This window comes from Dermacentor variabilis, chromosome 1 (genome assembly GCF_050947875.1).
Source record: "Dermacentor variabilis isolate Ectoservices chromosome 1, ASM5094787v1, whole genome shotgun sequence".
In the NCBI taxonomy this organism is placed as follows: domain Eukaryota; kingdom Metazoa; phylum Arthropoda; class Arachnida; order Ixodida; family Ixodidae; genus Dermacentor; species Dermacentor variabilis.
The window spans coordinates 41,278,628-41,291,257 of record NC_134568.1 but is presented as its reverse complement, the minus strand read 5'-3'; the positions used below and the strand labels follow the sequence as shown (position 1 = coordinate 41,291,257).

The window sequence follows — 12,630 nt, the reverse complement described above, 5'->3', positions numbered from 1 at the left end:
TTTATAGATTTTATATGGATATAATGTAGGCCCACTCAATTTTGTATAAAACCTACTAGGTATGTTATTATTACAATGTTACACCATATCTACTACATTTTACCATTGTATAATACCTTTTTCTTGAATTTCATTTGTTTGTTTTCATGTTATTGTTAAAATTATTGTCTGGACCCCCTCACATAAGTATTACTACATGGAGCCGGTGAGTTATCTGTAAATAAATGAATAAATCGGTGCTTCATTTCGTCTTTTTTTCCCTAAAGTACCTGCCCGTTGTGCCGTAAACTACCCAAGCAGACCGGAGAATTCTTTTAAGACGTTAGGAATTCGCCATCGCCGCGCCGACAGCGTGGCTAACATGAGTGGGGCGCGTTGGAAACACTGCTGATTGAGAGAACGCTTTATATAATAAAAACAGTCGCAGTTTCGCCCGAACGACGAAGCATCGATTGCAATAGTAAATTATTAGGCAGCTATGCGACGCGTAGTAGTTTTATCGGTCGTATAAACTTTTATACATTCACTTACTACATAGATTAACAAGCATGGTGTCATGAGTGCACAGCTCGGTGAACACATCTCACTGCGTGACCGCGGACAATCGCTGTCGAAACGGTGGCGTGATGAAGAGCGGCAGCAGCCGCGAGCGAAATGAGCTTCTTGCTGCCTCTCTTTTCAACGGCAACTAAATGGCGAGAACACAGTGCACACGAAGCCACAAGCCCTCGGCGTACCTAGACTTCGTACGCTTTCAAGATAGAACCCGCGCGGCCGCGCCTAGCCACGTCATACGCAGCACCAGCAGGAGTAGAACGCCCCCTACCCGATCACGCATTCCTCCCGTGCGCGTGGTGAGTTCGAGCCACCGTCCTCGGCTCACCCTTGCATGCGTTCACTCGCACTAACTCACAACATACGGCGCGTGACCACGATGTTATCGCACTTGAACTTTATATGGAACATAACGGCGATGCCAACGGTCACAGCGTAAATGCGCCTGGACTGACCATATAATTGCTATCGTAATAAAATATTGCATAGGGGTTCACATTATTGTAAAATCTCTTACCGGGTATGAAGAGACAACACCACCCCTTAATTCGCCGTAAACGGCAAACAAGAAATGTTGCGGTCGCAATATCATCCGGCCGCGCGCATTAGTAAGTGTAGCATACACCCCACTTCCGGGAGTAGCCGCCGCATGACGTCGTGCTTCCAATGGCTTCACCTACACCCGGCTCGGCTATGGCCGAAGCGGTATCCAGCAAAACATAGTATAGACCAGTGCTGGCATCTCACTCCTTCACCCCCTTTAGGTGACATCACGTGAATTCGGTGCAAGCGACTTCCCCCACTCTAATTACTTCCGGCTGGCGCATTATTAAGGCAATGTGTCTTTACGCATCATCCCCGTTTACGTGAATACCAAGTTCGGGAGCATTTGCTGCAAGGTAAATACTCTCGAAAAAAAAAACTCATGCGAGTGCTGCTAGAATGACAATCTTTACAAACGCAGATGCAAAAGTGCTGCCGAGTCGGCTGTTACCAAAAGCTTGCATGCAAATTTTAGAAGCGGCCTTTCACCGAGACTTGACCGTAACTTGCTATCTCTCTGGACGTACCAGTGCTAGCTTTCACACTGTCTATCACTCCTCAATTTGGATTGTCAGTCGGAAGTTTGCACAGTGACCCTGCGTTGCGTCGAGTTACACAGCCCTGTGGCAGGGTGCTGCAACTTATAGAAAATGTTATTTGAACGTGTTTTTGTCTACTGCCCTCTTTTTAAAAGCGGCTGCTTTCAGATCAACACTGTGAAATGCGAAAGCCTTTCATTAGCCTAACCCTACCCACTTCGGCCTGCAATATATTTCGGCTCGATAGCATTACTCGGTAGCCGTCATCAAAAAATGAAATAATACAAGGAAAGAGTTCACTTCCATACGAAGCATCAAACTCGTGCCCGAAGCGTACTGAGCGAGTATCTTTCGTTGGCACCACGCGAACAGTTGGGGAAGGGGCGTGTAATAAGTGCGGCTATAAGGAGGTGACGTACAGGATTGAACCATCAGTGTTTCTCAATATGGAGAAAAGGAAAACGTAGTATGAGTGGAACGAGCGCTGGTCGCGAGCCAGTAACCGATTTCTTCGAGTAGGAAAAGCCTTCGCCCTTTTACAGCTACAAATAAACCCAGACACCAGTGTCCCAGAATTCTTGAAGAAGGCACTGCGCTGAGAACTCTCTGTCACAGACTTCATACCTACAGCAAGGGCAGAAGGTGTCATATATCTAGTTTTTATTGCGATAGCAATTATATGGACACTCCAGGCGCATTTCTGCCGTCGGCGTCGCCGTGAGGTTTCGTATGAAGTGCAAGGGCGATAAAATAATCGCCGCGTGCCCTGTGTGCGAGTGAAAGCGCGCGAGGGAGAGCCGGCGATCGCTGCTCAATCTCGCGCATCGAAGGCAAAGGAGGAGAGCAAGGAGGAAGCGCGCCGTCTTCCGTCGCACGCAAGGCTCCTAGGGAAGAGTAAGGAGGGGGAGGCGTTCTACTTCGGGCCGCCCGGGCCGCCACGCGCGCCCGCCCGGACCGCTGTGTCTTGAAAACCACACCATGGGGAGAGAGTCCGCCGCGCGTTGTGTTTTCACGGTGTAGTTCGCGTTCGTGCGAGACGCAGCACGAAGGTCAATTAGCTCGCTGCTGCTGCCGCACTTCCTCACTCCAACAATAGAATGGATGTTGAATGAACGTTTGTGTGTGTGTGTGTGCGTCAGTCAACAGTGTGTGTATGCGTGAATGCTCTCACATTAACTTAGACAGTCATTGCGAGATAGGTTCTGCCCTATTGTTTGTTTTTTCGTTCGTCTCATGGCTGTTCTTTCATTGTACAAAATCTTGTTCGCTGTGGAATGATCTAAAGGTGAAAAGCAACAAATAAGAACCCTGACGAGCGTGCTGCCATTGTGCTTCAATGCTAACACTACGGAAACTTTTTGCCTGCACTAAGTTTTTTGTTATTGTATTGTTTCTGTTGTTCTAGTTATCAGTATTATTTTTTTTCTCAATAGACGAAATGCACAAACCGCAAACGCGCTTCACCATGCATCTCGTCTGGCAACCAAGATGGCGCAACTCAGACTAGAGCCCTAAATAAGGCGTCAGTATGCGCACTGCTGCCACCATCCCTGCCACGCTTGCTTCCTCACATCATCCAAGTTTTCGAAAGAAGCCTCAGCTTTAACAGCGCTATACGGGGGTCATCATATTTAGGTTTTGCGGAATTTTTTAAGATCACCTGCGGCACATAGCGTAATTCGTGTGCTTGAGCTGCATTAATCGAAGCGGCGAACATTACAAGCAGAAGCAATCAAAACACTTATCCAGCTAATTAACGAAAGTCGCTAATAACTTCTTAATTCATTACCTTACGGCGCGCCGCGTATTGCAATTTACCAATTGTAGCCGATGAGCTAGCAAGACGGATCTACTTGGAATAAATTTCCAGGAGGCACCAGTTTCGAGGCATTATTTCCCAAAGTATGGGTCGACATATGAGAGCGTTGCAGTTAACTTAGTGCTTCAATGCATAAAACAGCGTTTTGTTAAAAAAGTAGGTGGAACAACAGTCCACTTTTACGGCGAGTTTGATGGCGCATATCTCCAAACTGGTGCCATTCTGGATATTCATTCCAATTAGATATGCCTTCCGCACTCACCGGCTACAATTCATTAATTGCAATATGTGCCGTAAAGTAAATAATTCAATAAATCAATTAGGGAATATCGTTACTCAGTCGACTATATGTTTCGATTTCTTGTGCGAGTATTGTCGACCTCTCTGATAATCCAGCTCTGGGGCGAGAATTATGTTGTCTGCAACAGGCAATTTAAAAATAAAAATTGCCTAAAACTTCAAAATGCCAACCCCGTATATTAGTGAAAGCTTGTCCATCTTTGTTGCGGGATGTTTGAAAACTGAGAAACCCTGCTTGCAATGTTTCACATATTGTCTATTGCTATACTTTCATTACTGTCCCATCTGAGGTGGGTGCAGTGGACATATTTTATATGTGATGCTGGTTGTTTTGACGTATCTTGTCACGTGGACAAAACTCATGACGAGCGCGAAGCTTTACTTCTGACGTTCAATCTGTTTCTGTTTCAACCTGTTCAACCTGTTCGTTCAACCTGTTCTGTTTTCCTAAATCGATTGCCGCGTAAAGAAGGAGTTAGGAAGCAGCCCGGATATTTAATGTTTCTCAGTTCTGTAGCAAAGTAAACGAAAAATTTAGACCCATAACGTCTTACCCTAAGATGCCTTCGTAATATCGCATGCAATTTTTTCTCTGATCAATGCAGTCCACTAATTTCGGAAACAACGGCGTCACAATCGGCCAGCTTTTCTAATGTCACGAAAATAAATAAATAAATCTAGTCTTGTGCCATCTTAGCCCGCCACCACACTCCAGCTCGGTATTGTGAAGAAATTTGAACAGGAGTCGAAGCACCTATCTGCTAAATGTTATATGTCCTCGCGGAAAACAAAATGTGACTTGCGCTTGTGTGCTGGTCCTTTCTGCGCTTCAATCCATCTATTGATGGCGGGCCGCGTTGGGGATCGCCGTAAGGGCGAAGCGGAATGGGATGGTGCACCGCCTGTTGCGTCCCGGCTCAAATGCGCCTTCGCCGTTAGTTTTTCGTGTCTGTATTTCGACGCGCTTTCAACTCTACCACGTCCAATAAGTGGCGCTCTGGAGGATCAATAGCCGACAGGTCTTGGAAGGTGCAGCGGGAACCGTCCTCCATCTTTTGTGCTTCATAGGGACGAGGGGGGGGGGGGGGGTTACGCATCCGTCTTCTCCGCAGACTGAACAGCGCAGCACAAAGGATTCGCGGGATGGTGCTTCTTGTGAACCGCGCATCATTACTTTCCAGTGACAGACGGTTTGCTCTGTTTTGTGGTTTTGTGGCCTTGCTCGTTTTTTTTTCTCTTTCTTTCTTTTTTTGAACGTGACTCTGGACGAGCACGGCACACGCTTCTCTCTCGGCTGTCGTTATTTCTTTCGCTTGGACCCGGTGTCTGCTTTGCGAAATTCCCTATACTGGGGAGCCCCTGTCCATCAATATAGTCGGCGGACAAGTCCTAAACCAAGCTTTCACCCATAAATAAATATCAACTGACTGGCCTCTCTCTCTACGGCCTCTGGTGTCCTCTAAGCAGAGCGGAAATGGTGTGCGTGCCCTTCGTGCTCAGCTGAGAACCCGAAGCTGCTCTGAACCTTCTACGATGAAGATTGAGTGTCCCCTGGAGGGGCACTACGCTATGCTTCGTCTTTACCAACGGGTTTTCATCTCTGAGACATTTAGAGTAAACGACTTCAAAACTGTGGTACTTACGTCAAAGCTGACGTATAGCGATTAAGCCGCTCGTCCGAGTATTTTATTTTGTGTGTGTGAGCGTGCCTGCGTTTGGGTGAGTATGTGGGCGTGCATGTGTGTATGTGATCGTGCGTGTGCGTGCGTGTGCGTGCCTGTGCGCGTCTATGTAAGTGCGTGTTTGAGCACCTTATCGTGAGTAATTATGAGGTTTAGAAAACTCACCTTTAGGCCGAGGCCGGGATTCCGGGTCATGCCAGGGCCCTGAAATCGCGTGAGCGCTTCTTAAACCTAATAGGCTGTGCACCTATGCTCTGTTCTCAATGCTGCAGCCCCATGCCATCTGAAGCAGAGTTCTCGTTCGATGAACATTGTTGTGATACCGTTTTCTTCGGCTGTCATCTACGCCTTTGATATTTCATGTGATTTATATTGCTGCGTGCAGAATTCGTCAAAAGTTATATTCAGTATGCGGTTGACGCAATACAGTTTATTAGAATAACATGTGTGGCGACTTTACGCTCTTGAGTAATATGAGAACGAAGGATATAAAGTCACGACTTATTCTTCAAAATCAGGAATAAAAGACGGGCCGTAAGATTTTCCAACAGCCTAGAAAATTAAGTGTTCTTGTGCTGCTTTCCCAACTGAATTCTCTCGGTTTGTACCCTCCTGTCGCAGCCTGGAAGAAAAAAAGAGAAAAAGGCGTAAAACTTCAGTAAGCACTGGCTTTTGTTTTGTTTATCAAGCCTTTCGTCACCATCACTTGAAAGCGGGGATATTGAAAGCAATCACATCCTCAAATTCGGTCATGTTTACCGTTGTGCGTCGAGAGGTACCATTTGTTTGCATGCCTACCAAGTGAGAAAAAAATACGGCAGTTTGCAGGGAATGACGTGGTCGAGGAACTTCACTATTTGATCACTTGTCGAAAAAAATACCTATAGTAAGGCATTTCCATTCACCGAAGGGCAGCAAGCTTACCTCCGAACTTTTTTTTTTTTCGGTTTGGTAGCCCTATGGAGGCATCACACAACGCGAGTTGGGGATATATTTGCGTGGCGCAATACTATATCTTCTAAACAACTTCGCTGCTACATAGCGATAATTTATTCAAAATCCGCTTCGCGTTCGGATTTGAAGTTCTTGCCAAAGCGTATAAAATTTTCGGGTGGTTTTACAGGGAGCGTATAGGTTCATGTGCCCATAGCCGTGACGTTCTTTCTTTTGTTCTTTGCTTCATTTTTTATAGCGAAGTCTGCATCTCTGGATAGGCATTGTTGAAACGAGTTGTGCCTGTCGGAACTCCAGACACAAAAAATATACTCTAATAACCATGTTATAACGAACAGACAATGAAGCCAAAATAAGCACCAGGGGGAAATTAATTGTCCCTTTACTTAAATTTTACGAATAATAAGGGGGAATCAAAGGGGCGGTCTAGAGCAGCACGTTTACAGCATCGCACGCCTTATGCGGAAATTGTACGTTCGGCTCCCGCAAAAGGTAAATGGTCTTTTAGGCACTTTAATTTTCTTTGTCCTTACTACATCTACGTCTAAAATTAAAAAAATGAACTGTTAATTTTTCACACGTTTTCGTTGGATCCAAATGGTTACACAAAAAAAAAGTTCAGCCCGTTGGTTCAAGCGATTGGTCCAAGAAGAAACTAACACTAGCAGTCAGCGGCAGTCACTTCTGCTGATATGCGTCTCCCCCCCCCCCTCCCCTCCCTTTTCATTAAGGGCATGATGGAATATCAGTCTGAATGTATTATTCCGCTGGCAAGCAATTGGAAATGATTTACAGGGCGTTGAGTATTCGAGGGAGAAAATAGCACGCAGAACGACGCCTGCGAGTCTACAGCGTCATTGTCATCAACACGTATACTCATGGTCCTCATCTTCCGCGTTTTGAAGAGATGCGATAATCTTACTATACTGCCAGCAGAAATTTCAGCGTCTCCATTTTTTCCTATTGCCCTTCACTTGCTCTCGTCTAAAAGCTTATGCTGTTGCGAGAAAAAAAAACGCGGAGAACGAGGTTACCATCATGCATCGCAAACTAAACGTTTATGAGCACCAAGTAAATAAAAAGCCGCAGTTATATTGTCACGCAGCAGTGACGGGGAAATACCCAGCAGCTAAACTGTGAATAACTTTCTATTGGGCGAACCTACGCCCACAAGAGCGAGTTACACTCAGAGCACCACAGCAACGAACAGAGTCGCCCATCATCGGGATCCGATCAGCTGGTCAAGTGCGTCGGCTTTTATACATTACTCGTCGAAGGTTCTAGTGGAATCACTGGTGGCCGCATGGTTTCCAGAAGCTACTATATGATTCGTGTCACGCACGCAATATGATAATACGAGGTTCGGCGAGGACACGCACAACAGATATATTGATCGATAACATTCGCGTAAGTTCCAAATCATGCAGGTGCGTCTTGCGCTGAGCGATAACGTTTAACAATTGTTAGGCAGTGAACGGCGGTCGCCAGAGAAAGATAAATGTCAAACCTGTCGATATAGGTGGCAGAGACAAGAAACTGCAGAGACTGCTACATAGCGATAATTTATTCAAAATCCGCTTCGCGTTCGGATCTGAAGTTCTTGCCAAAGCGTATAAAATTTTCGAGTGGTTTTACAGGGAGCGTATAGGTTCATGTGCCCATAGCCGTGACGTTCTTTCTTTTGTTCTTTGCTTCATTTTTTATAGCGAAGTCTGCATCTCTGGATAGGCATTGTTGAAACGAGTTGTGCCTGTCGGAACTCCAGACACAAAAAATATACTCTAATAACCATGTTATAACGAACAGACAATGAAGCCAAAATAAGCACCAGGAGGAAATTAATTGTCCCTTTACTTAAATTTTACGAATAATAAGGGGGAATCAAAGGGGCGGTCTAGAGCAGCACGTTTACAGCATCGCACGACTTATGCGGAAATTGTACGTTCGGCTCCCGCAAAAGGTAAATGGTCTTTTAGGCACTTTAATTTTCTTTGTCCTTACTACATCCACGTCTAAAATTAAAAGAAAGAACTGTTAATTTTTCACACGTTTTCGTTGGATCCGAATGGTTACACAAAAAAAAAGTTCAGCCCGTTGGTTCAAGCGATTGGTCCAAGAAGAAAGTAACACTAGCAGTCAGCGGCAGTCACTTCTGCTGATATGCGTCTCCCCCCCCCCCTCCCCTCCCTTTTCATTAAGGGCATGATGGAATATCACTCTGAATGTATTATTCCGCTGGCAAGCAATCGGAAATGATTTACAGGGCGTTGAATATTCGAGGGAGAAAATAGCACGCAGAACGACGCCTGCGAGTCTACAGCGTCATTGTCATCAACACGTATACTCATGGTCCTCATCGTCCGCGTTTTGAAGAGATGCGATAATCTTACTATACTGCCAGCAGAAATTTCAGCGTCTCCATTTTTTCCTATTGCCCTTCACTTGCTCTCGTCTAAAAGCTTATGCTGTTGCGAGAAAAAAAAACGCGGAGAACGAGGTTACCATCATGCATCGCAAACTAAACGTTTATGAGCACCAAGTAAATAAAAAGCCGCAGTTATATTGTCACGCAGCAGTGACGGGGAAATACCCAGCAGCTAAACTGTGAATAACTTTCTATTGGGCGAACCTACGCCCACAAGAGCGAGTTACACTCAAAGCACCACAGCAACGAACAGAGTCGCCCATCATCGGGATCCGATCAGCTGGTCAAGTGCGTCGGCTTTTATACATTACTCGTCGAAGGTTCTAGTGGAATCACTGGTGGCCGCATGGTTTCCAGAAGCTACTATATGATTCGTGTCACGCACGCAATATGATAATACGAGGTTCGGTGAGGACACGCACAACAGATATATTGATCGATAACATTCGCGTAAGTTCCAAATCATGCAGGTGCGTCTTGCGCTGAGCGATAACGTTTAACAATTGTTAGGCAGTGAACGGCGGTCGCCAGAGAAAGATAAATGTCAAACCTGTCGATATAGGTGGCAGAGACAAGAAAGGCTTGAGTGCTACATCCTCAGTTCCGCTGGCTCGCGATTTCAATTGGCGCTACATGCACGTACAATCAGCCACGAAAGTTTAAGGGGCACGGGTTCCACGGCAAATCTGAATTTCTGCTGTGTTGTGACACGGGTCTTATAATTTAATTGCTCACTGTGTAAGTCACAAAGCTACTACAGATTGAGAGAAAGAGAGAGAGAGAGAAATGGAGTGACAAGGGAAAGACAACGAGAAGAAAGGAGGTTAACCGCCTTTCTCTCGTTCTTACATAACGAGGGTCTCGAATCCGCCAATATTGATGCCTTCAGGTAGCATGTGCGGGTTTATTGACCAGTTGCCTTCACCCAGAAAGATCATGTACTCGTGACGCCTGCGGCAGAACGGAAGGTAGCATGTGCAGGTTTATTGACCAGTTGCCTTCACCCGGAAAGATAATGTACTCGTGACGCCTGCGGCACAACGGATGCTCCACATCCGCCGCGAAGGTTTGTGAGTGGTGGCGCTGGCTAACACTCCCGAGGTATTAGTTCTGGTAGTAACACATAAATACCCAAGAAAGTGGATAGGAAATCCACGCCGCGGTTGCTCAGTTGGTTAGAGCATCGCACGCGTAATGGGAAGACGTGGGATCGCTCCCCACCTGCGGCAAGTTGTTTTTTCATCCACTTTCATTGCCATTATTTATTGTTTCCTTATTGCAGTTAATAAGTGCAAGTAATTTCCCCTATCTTGTCCTTGGCGTCTTTGTTAGCTTCTCATGACATGATTAAGGGAGAGGCAAGGAGGTTAACCTGGCGGAGCCCGGTCGGCTACCCTGCACTGGGGAAGGGGGCCAGGAGAGTGAAGTATGAGATAAGAAAAGTTCGCAGTTTGCGAGTGCACACATGCACAAGCGTCCATCTTTCACTCTGTGACAGGCGGCCATGAAAGTTGGTGGACCTGAAAAGGCGCAGCAGCGCTTTCCTGGCCTTGCACATGCCAGATTCACGAGACTGAGGTCTCTTCTGTGAAGGGCCTATCATTTAGTTTCCCTGAAGTGGTTTGAAGGGCACACCTCTGATCTTAATATGATGGGCAGTCACTGAACAGATGCTTTACAGTTCTTGCTGCGCTAGCTGTGTCACAGTTGGTTCTGCCCGCCATTCTCGTTAGGGGACCGAGTAAAGTATCTTCACGCCGAGTAAGGCTGTGTAAGAGCTGTATTATCAATCATATAGGACCATCGCGTGTAGGCGCCGGTTAAACGGTGTGGGCGAGAACGCTAAGGTGTCACGCTGCGTCTGTTCTGGACAGCAGAATCGAAGGGTTTTCAGCTTCTCCGCGTGCCACGCGGGCAGCTTTGTCGGCGCTTTCGTCGCCGATGATTTCGCAGTTGAAAACTTTGAATTAGGGACGAATGCAAAGAAAAAGGCTTCGCGGGAATTTAACATACTTCTTTTTCGCAAATCCAACTTGCAGCAAAAATTTGTGGCTGGTTGTACGTCTGTGCATCATTACGAAGTACGTACTGCCTCGGCGTACCTTGTGATGCCATGGGTGTTGCTCATTCGTGTCCAGTTCTCTTGGGGAAGGTGTGGACGTCATTACACTTTTTGTGAAAACTCTCAGTTTCTTACGAGGCAGCGGAAAACAGTTTCCAAGGAGCGTTCATGGGTAGAAGCCGTAAGTGCAATTTTAAATAAATTACAAACCGAGCCATAGCTCGGCTGCACTGAACTAATTTTGCGAACACGTGACCGAGCTGATATATTTTGCGGCAGCGATTATACTTTCACAACGTGAAATAGCCCACATTCCACTATAACCCTCAGCGACAATAGGACGTTACCTGGAGTTCTCAATTCTTTCCTTAGATCACGCATTTGTCGGACATGAAGGGGACAGTCAAAGAACTCGGAAGGTATGTGTTAAGTGACCTCACCACAGGCGTACGAGCCAAAACTCACAGGGTTTGTTTGAGAAGAAAATTCATTAATGTAAGGTGCACATACAGGTTAGAGCCTTCTTTTGTAACGTACTTCCACGTGTGCTCCTGGTTTTGAGCGCCACCTTCGTCGCCGCCTTCTTATCGCGTTCTTTGTTTTGTTTTGATGTGAGATCGATGTGAGATCGTTCATGCGTCGTGAAAGCTGTCGTGTTCTTTTATATAGATGGGCCGGGTCTGATAAGTTTTATTCGCACGCTCAGAGGTGCTGGTGACTTATAAAGAACAAACGAGCTGGTAGTCGTTCGATCCGACCTCCGCGCTTGCTGCATCCACCGCCGCAGAGTTGTTTGAATGGTTTGCGGGCACAAGTTTGTCCAGTAAGCTAGTTCAGTTTATTGCTGAACTACACTCTAGTTCTTTACCTACCTGCACACCGCCAGCAATACACGAACTGGTATTCGAAGTTTCCAGTACTGCACACCCCCAATAAAGAAGCGCCCCCAAAGTTTCACTAGAAGTTTGTTCACGGTGGCTAAAACATAGACAAAGATAATGCGGGCTTTGAACAATCCCTTTTTGCAGCAGTTAGCGGCCATTTTCGTCGCTGCACCGCTTTGCCATTATGCTGAGTCGTGGGTAAACAAAACTTTACAGTGAGCAAGCGGGGCCTCGCGGAACGGCCCTACATCGATGCGTCGCTGTGTGGTGACTGTCGTCAGCGGAGTGACGGGTACACCGTAAATGAGCTAAATGAGCCCGCCCGTCAGATATGCGTGTATAGTAGGAAGCGGCTTGCCTAAGCCTATTTTTCCGCACTGCAACCTCTGAGCTGCAGCGAAGATACGAAAATTCCTGGGGCCGCAACATTCACATGGGGAGCGATTACCAACGAAGCTGCTTAGGCTGCATGCATGGGCTGCATACATTAGGAAATCATACTTTCTTTTAATACGGCCCCACACTACCTGCTTTGCATATGCCGCAACCGCTGCCGTAGCCGCGCCGGCACCTTCGGCGCGTGTGACGTTATGACCACAGAAGCCCAGGCAACGCGCACAGGCGCCGTCGCCACACTCTTTCCGCCTGTCATTATTCTTCAAGCGGGATTTAAAATACATATAGCGCATGAAGGCCAGCTTGCTACACTAAGGGCACTTTTTAATATACAGGGTGTTTCAGCGGACGCATTCAAAATTTTAAAGAATTGCCACTGGCAGATAGCACAATTTCAGTCCGTGAGCTGGTCTACTCGAAGACGCGGACATTACTTGCACAAAAAAATTGAAATACGTAATCGACTAATTA

General features: G+C 46.4%; 1 protein-coding gene and 1 non-coding gene across 2 annotated transcripts in view; both read left to right on the top strand.

Moving 5' to 3' along the window:
- The window catches only part of LOC142576687 (visual pigment-like receptor peropsin), a 289,960-nt gene that overhangs the window by 146,596 nt on the left and 130,734 nt on the right, over positions 1-12,630 (top strand). The gene's annotated exons all lie outside the window — the stretch shown is intronic.
- Positions 9,974-10,046, top strand: TRNAT-CGU (transfer RNA threonine (anticodon CGU)). Its single transcript has one exon. It is a non-coding gene; the product is annotated as a tRNA-Thr (tRNA).